This window comes from Mauremys mutica, chromosome 23, assembly GCF_020497125.1.
Source record: "Mauremys mutica isolate MM-2020 ecotype Southern chromosome 23, ASM2049712v1, whole genome shotgun sequence".
In the NCBI taxonomy this organism is placed as follows: Eukaryota; Metazoa; Chordata; order Testudines; family Geoemydidae; genus Mauremys; species Mauremys mutica.
In genome coordinates this window covers 166,841-173,212 of record NC_059094.1, presented here as the reverse complement: position 1 = coordinate 173,212, position 6,372 = coordinate 166,841, and the positions used below count along the sequence as shown (strand labels likewise).

Below are 6,372 nucleotides of genomic sequence, written 5' to 3'. Positions count from 1 at the left end.
CCCCCTGCCAGTCCAGCCCTGCCCCCACTCAGCTCTGCGGTGACATTTTTTTTCAATGTCTTTGATTTCTTTTGTAGATTTTTTTTTAGTCTCTTTGTGTTATTTTTTTCTGTTTGTTTCTTGCTATTTGACTGTCCTTTGTTACTGTTACTATTCAATGTCTGGGTGGTTTTCTGTTCATTTTTTACCTCTTTCAAGTTTTCAAATGGAATTCCCCCCCCCCCCCAGCTGCAGTCCCAGCTGCTGGAAACGTTGACTGTTCTGCAGCACCGAGCAATGAAATTTTACTTCTGACTATATTTCAATGACGTTGAATATTCCTCATGCGGTGCTAGTACCTCCCCCTTGCCAGCCTCTCCCATTGACTAGCTCACATGGCTCCCCACCAAGTGAACTGGCGTTTGTGACTCACACTGGAAGGTGCCTGTGGAACCCAGGCATTGTGTGGGGAGTTCAGGCACCTGACTCAGCTTTGCGGATCACAATGTAAACCAAGCAATTTAATACTACACTGGGGGGGGGGGTAGTGTGCACGTGCTGTGTGTTTAGAAACATCCTGTACATACAGTACAGGGCTATAGCTGGGGGGTGCCCCCGCCTTACCCCACACAGGCCCAGCCCACTGGCACTGGAGATGAGGCTGGCGAGGAGGCTGAAGCTGCTGCAGGCTGGGAGAAGCACCTTGCGCAGCAGCAGCAGCTTCCCCTACTCTGCAAGCACCAGGGGTGGGGGACTCAACCCTCAGCCCACCCACTCCCCTCCTTCCCCCAAGCCCCCATCCTTGACCTGCCTCTTCTCCCCCCCACCTCCTCCCCCTTCCCATGGTGCATCCTCGCTCCTCCCTCCCCACCTTTCTAAAGGCCACAAGCCACCTGATTGCCCTGGGCCAGAGGGAGGGGGAGCCTGTGCGCGGAGTCCTCACTCCTCCCCACTCCTGCCAGCCAGCTGATTGCTGCAGGTGGGGAGGGAGGAGAGGGAAGGCGCTGATCTGCAGGGTCTGCCAGCAGGCGGGAGGTGCTGAGGCGTAGGGAGGCTGCCAGCTATGGAGAAAGCAGGCAGCCCAACCACGTAAGAGTGGAGCATCACACAACTTTAAATGAGCATGTTCCTGAATCAATCAGCAACTTAACAATGTTAATGGGGGGGGGGCGACAAAGTGTGGAGTTACTGTATTTCCTCTGTGTTCTGCAATAGGAGGAGGGAGAGCTCAGTGGTCTGAGCATTAGGCTGCTAAACCTAGGCTTGTGAGTTCAGTCCTTCAGGGGGCTGCTTAGGGATCTGGGGCAAAAATTGGTCCTGCTAGTGAAGGCAGGGGGCTGGACTCAGGGTCCCTTCCAGTTCTATGGGATAGGTACAGCTCCATATAAACTAATTTATTGGAAAAAATTGCTGAGGCTGTTTCCTAATTCATTAAAAAAAATCTCCACTGGCTCCTGGAACTTCCCAGTCTCACACCTGGACAGAAAATTTCATTCAGTGACACACTGTAATTTGTTGTTCTTCAAATGATTGCTCATGTGCATCCCACAATAGGCTCATTGTTATTCATGCACTTGGCCAGGAAGACCCTTAGTACTTGGGGACTGGTACCAGATTTGCCCATTACGTGGGATATGCTTGGCACAGAGTGTGGGGGAGCCCGGCCCTGCACCCCTCTTCCTGGGACTCACAGTGACTCTCAGCCAGCCAGTAAAACAGAAGGTTTATTGGACAACAGGAGCACAGGATACAGCAGAGCTTGGAGATACAGCCAGGACCCCTCAATCTGCTCCTTCTGGGGGTGCAGGGAGCTTAGTTCCCCACTTGGGATTTCCTGCACTGCACCCCCCCAGCACAAACAAACCAAAAATCCCTCCAGCAACTCTCATCCCCCCCTCCACTCTCCCCTGTCCTTTGTTCAGTCTACCAGGCAGGTGTGAATTTCCCCAAACCCCACTCCTGACTCAGGTTACAGCGCAGGGAGATTCTTCTCATCCCCAACGTAACTTCCTGCAACATTCCCAGGTCAAATCCGCCCGGTCCCTGCTCCGGCACGGCCCCTCACTCCTGACCCAAAGACCCCACCAGCCCAGCCCTGACCCCCCCAGCTGATAGAGCCCCTCACCCCCGACCCGCAGCCCCCGCTAGCCCAGCCCTGCCTCCCACAGCTCTCCTGGTGCCCCTCACTCCCAACGCGCAGCCCCTGCCAGCCCAGCCCTGCCCCACCCAAGCTCTGCCAGTGCCCCTCACTCTCAAGCTGCAGCCCCTGCCAGCCCAGCCCTGCCCCACCCAAGCTCTGCCAGTGCCCCTGACTCCCTACCCACAGCCCCCTGCCAGTCCAGCCCTGCCCACCCCCAGGTTTGATGGTGCCCCTCACTCCGGACCCGCAGCCCCCTACCAACCCAGTCTTGCCCCCCCCAAGCTTTGATGGTGCCCCTCACTCTTGACCCGCAGCACCCTTCCAGCCGAGCCCTGCCACCCCCAGCTCTGCCGGTGCCCCTCACTCTCGACCCGCAGCCCCTGCCAGCCCAGCCCTGCCCCCCACAGCTCTGCCGGTGCCTCTCACTCCCGACCCGCAGCCCCTGCCAGCCCAGCCCTACCCCCCACAGCTCTGCCGGTGCCCCTCACTCCTGACCCACAGCCCCTGCCAGCCCAGCCCTGCCCCCCCAAGCTATGTTCAAGAATCTGAGAAAAGGTGCAAATCTGAGATTTTGTTAGCATTTTATAATTAGAGAGACGGGAAAATCTCAGGGCATATTCAATTAGAAATAGACAACTAGAGAGAAGTGGGACAAACGTTTAGGGTATTTTATATCAACCTTTGAGATTTGCAGAGAAAACCTTCTGGCAAACAGAGGCTACAGGCACCATCCCTGCCCACCCTGGCTAATAGGCATTGATGGACCTGTCCTCTGTTCATTTATCTAGTTCTTTTTTGAACCCTGTTATAGTCTTGGCCTTCACGACATCCTCTGGCAAGGGGTTCCACAGGTTAACTATGCAACTCCTCTGAGTTTACCCCCCCACACCTCGGGTTGTATATGGAAAAGAGGATGAGGATGAGGACAGCCATGACGTGTGTGTCACTGGCTGGTGCCTCAGTTTCCTCTAGGCAGCAGTGCTGCAGGCTCCTTTGGTCAGTGCCCATGCAACTGTGTCAGGGGAAGGGGGAGTAGAGGCTCATGCTCTCCAGCCCCACGCCCCTCCCCCAGCAGCTGGGGAATCCAGGCCAAATGTAACCCTGGTAGCTGGGCCGGGATTAGCCTGGGCCGGGGTAGGGCTGAGGAGGAATTGCGGGGGGGACAGATGCACCCGCTGTGAGGGGAGATCCTCCCATTCCCTGCCAACCCCCCTCACTCCTTGCAGCACGGCACCCCCTAGCACTTCTTTCTCTGTTGTGGGGGTGTCTGCTGCCTGCTTCTCCCTTAGCATCATCTCTCCCCTGAGGCACTGGTGTTGCCCGTCCTGTGCAAATAAGCAGGCCCCAGTGTGCCCTGTGGTGCTGCCCTGCAATTGGGGGGCAGCTGTTGGATGGAGCCATATTGAAATATGGGGGTGGGCAAGGCTGTGGACCAGGACTCCTGGGTTCTCCCCCCAACTCTGGGAGGAGAGTGGAGGTTAGGGGGTAGAGTGGGGGAGGGGCAGGGCTGGGATCCAGGGCTTCTGGTTTTCTCCACCTCCTGCAGCTGCCTCTGTCCTTTCAGTGCATTTCCTGTTCCAAATTCATTTGCTGACTTGTGTAACTCACCCCAGAGGTGGCTGCATCTCAGTGTTGGGTGAGGCGTCTTTGGCTGCATCACCTCCAGAGCAGGGAGCAGCATCCGCCCATGCAGCCAGGCACTGAGCATTTCCCACAGCCTGGAGCCAAGGGGGAGGCGGCAGCTGCTGTTCCAGCTCCTCGGGGACAGGCCCTGTCAGCCAACAGCCACTTCTTACTCCCCACAGCTAAGGGTGCCGGGTTCCTCCGGTGGGGTGTGGAGCAGCCGTTCATTTTCCTGTTCGCACTCCTCTGAGGTGTGAAAATCGGGGAGGGGAGGCAGAAGCCCCACTTCCCTCCAGAAATGACGCCCAGTGGGGGAAGCCAGGACAATAGGGTGGGGCGGCAAGTGGTGGCCAGACTCTCACCACCAGGGTCTAGTCTAGCTCAGGGTCCAGCTCAACTTCCTCCCCGCGCCACTGGCCCCCAGTCCCCTTCCACCACCAGGTCAACCCGGGCACTAGGGCAGGAACGGGGTGAGGCAGCAAGTCAAGCTGAGCAAGGCAGGAAAAAGCGAGTCTTGTCTTCATGGGCCACTCACAATGACGTCCTTTTTGTGTGCAACTGCTGCAAAAACATCCCGGGCAGAGAAGCAACAGGCCAAAAAACTGTCATGCAGCTGCTAAAGTAGCTCAGTTGGGAGCACGTTAGCCTGAAGATCTAAAGGTTGCTGGTTCAATCCCAGTCTTTAGCAGGCCCTTTCATCCCTCTTTGTACAGTGGTGGCTTGTATTCTGGGAGCACAGAGGTGCCTGCACCCAAGGTGAGTCCCTGAGCTTGGGCTCTGCAATAAGAAAAAAAATACTGTGTACTGCTGGCCTCACCTTTAAAAATGAGGGATGGGAGCTGTCTCTCCTACATGAGTTATTGGTGGACCTAATGTGGCAGGAAGAGAGTGAGTCAGGGTGGCCCTCAGGAATGGTGCCAGAGGGCTGCTGGGCAGTGATGGGCAGGAATAGGGGATGAAAACTCCTCTGTGCAGCTGAGGGAGGGCAGTACCCTGGAAGGGGCATCTGTGAAAGTGGCCGTGTGGAAGGTGGCAGGGATTTGGGGGCCCAGGAGGAGGTGCTTGATGTTCAGTGCCTTGGAGCAGCTGGACTTAGCCATGGTGGGTGTTCAGGAAATGCACATTAACAACTCTAGGGTAGCTTGACGGTGATTGGTGGAAGGGCCCATCTCTCTGGTCATCCTGGCCAGTGAAGAATGATGGGGTCGGAGTCTTGTTCTTCACATTCATGGTGCGAGTACAGAAGGGGCTGGAGCTCCAACCAGGGGGGGCATTACTGGTGGGCTTTGTGCTCTGCTGCACTGGTTACTGCTATATTAGTGTGTATGGTCCCCAATTAAGGCCTAAAAGGAAAGTTCTATGAAGGAACTGACACCCTCCCTCTGGACCACACAGTGTTTGGTGTTGGGGGGGATTTCAATTGTTGCACCATCCTGAGGACTGATGGTCCTGTTTTCCTGACAGTCAGAGGAAACTCTTCTATGATGAGCACTACCTGGCGCAGGTCTGTAGCGAGGTTGGCTTAGAGGACGTGTTTCTCCACAGTGGAACCAGTGGAGGGTGGGCGGTAGCCTCCTATTCCTCTGACCCGAGCTCACACCAGCCGCAGAGGGGATACACCTTTCTGCGGGGACAGGCCAGGAGTCGCATTGACCAGATTGCCGTGAAGGAGAGCACGTCGACAGCCCAGTGCAGGGTGGTGCCAATGGACTGTTCGGATCACGCAGCTCTCACCGTGTGCTCAATGTGGGCAATTCCCTGACCCAGGGCAGAGGATATTGGAAGCTGAACATCCAGAGCTTGCAAGATAAAGGAGCAGGACGGCGAGGCCTGGCGGTGTTGGCAGAACGGGAAAGCATCAGAGGGTTCTATGGTTACCAGGGGGATTGGTGGGAGTCGGTGAGGGAGGATTTGGCGGCTTTGTTCGGCAGTTGGGCAAACACCACAACATTAAAGAAACCAGTGGTTCCAAGTCCTGCAGCATCGCCGGTGGGATTTCCACAAGAGCATCCAGGCAGGGGAGCCAGTCAGCGTGTAACTGTACGATCGGATCAAGCGACAGCTGGCCGAGTTCCAGGAGAGGAGGCTGCAGCTGGCCGATATGAGCGGGATCACCTAGTGAAGGGAGGGGGCGGCCTCCCCTGACATTTTTGCAGCCTGCAGGAAACGAAGACAAAGCAGGGGGATGCGGGGACTCAGGGCAGAACCCACAGATCCAGTAGTGCAGGACTATAGTCGCTGGAAGAGGAGAGAGAGTCCTGCGAGAGGAAGCTGCTGGTGGGAAGCAATAAGTGCAGAGTGCAAACCAGCCAGCTGAGAGTCACAGGGGTCTTGCAAATGAAAAATCAGCAGGTCCCATGGTGTAATGGGCAGCACTCAGGACTCTGACTCCTGGAATCTGAGTTCAAATCTCAGTGGGACCTCCTGGAGATATGTTGCTTTGCTACAAAGCACTGAAGCTCAATGTGTTTGGCTACCTTATCTCAGGGTGAACTAGAGTGAGGTTTTCCCCTCCTGCTGGGTGACTGATGCCCACTGGAGATAGGTCTTTGGTCTGGCTGGTTCAATGGGCGGCTATAGGTTGGGGTCCTAGAACTTAAGAGTCTGGCTAGAGATTCCTGTATCAGAGG

General features: G+C 56.1%; 1 non-coding gene across 1 annotated transcript; it reads left to right on the top strand.

Annotated features, from left to right (window-relative positions):
- The first annotated feature begins 6,093 nt into the window (after nt 1-6,093).
- Nucleotides 6,094-6,165, top strand: TRNAQ-CUG. The gene has a single exon. It is a non-coding gene; the product is annotated as a tRNA-Gln (tRNA).
- Nucleotides 6,166-6,372: the final 207 nt, after the last annotated feature.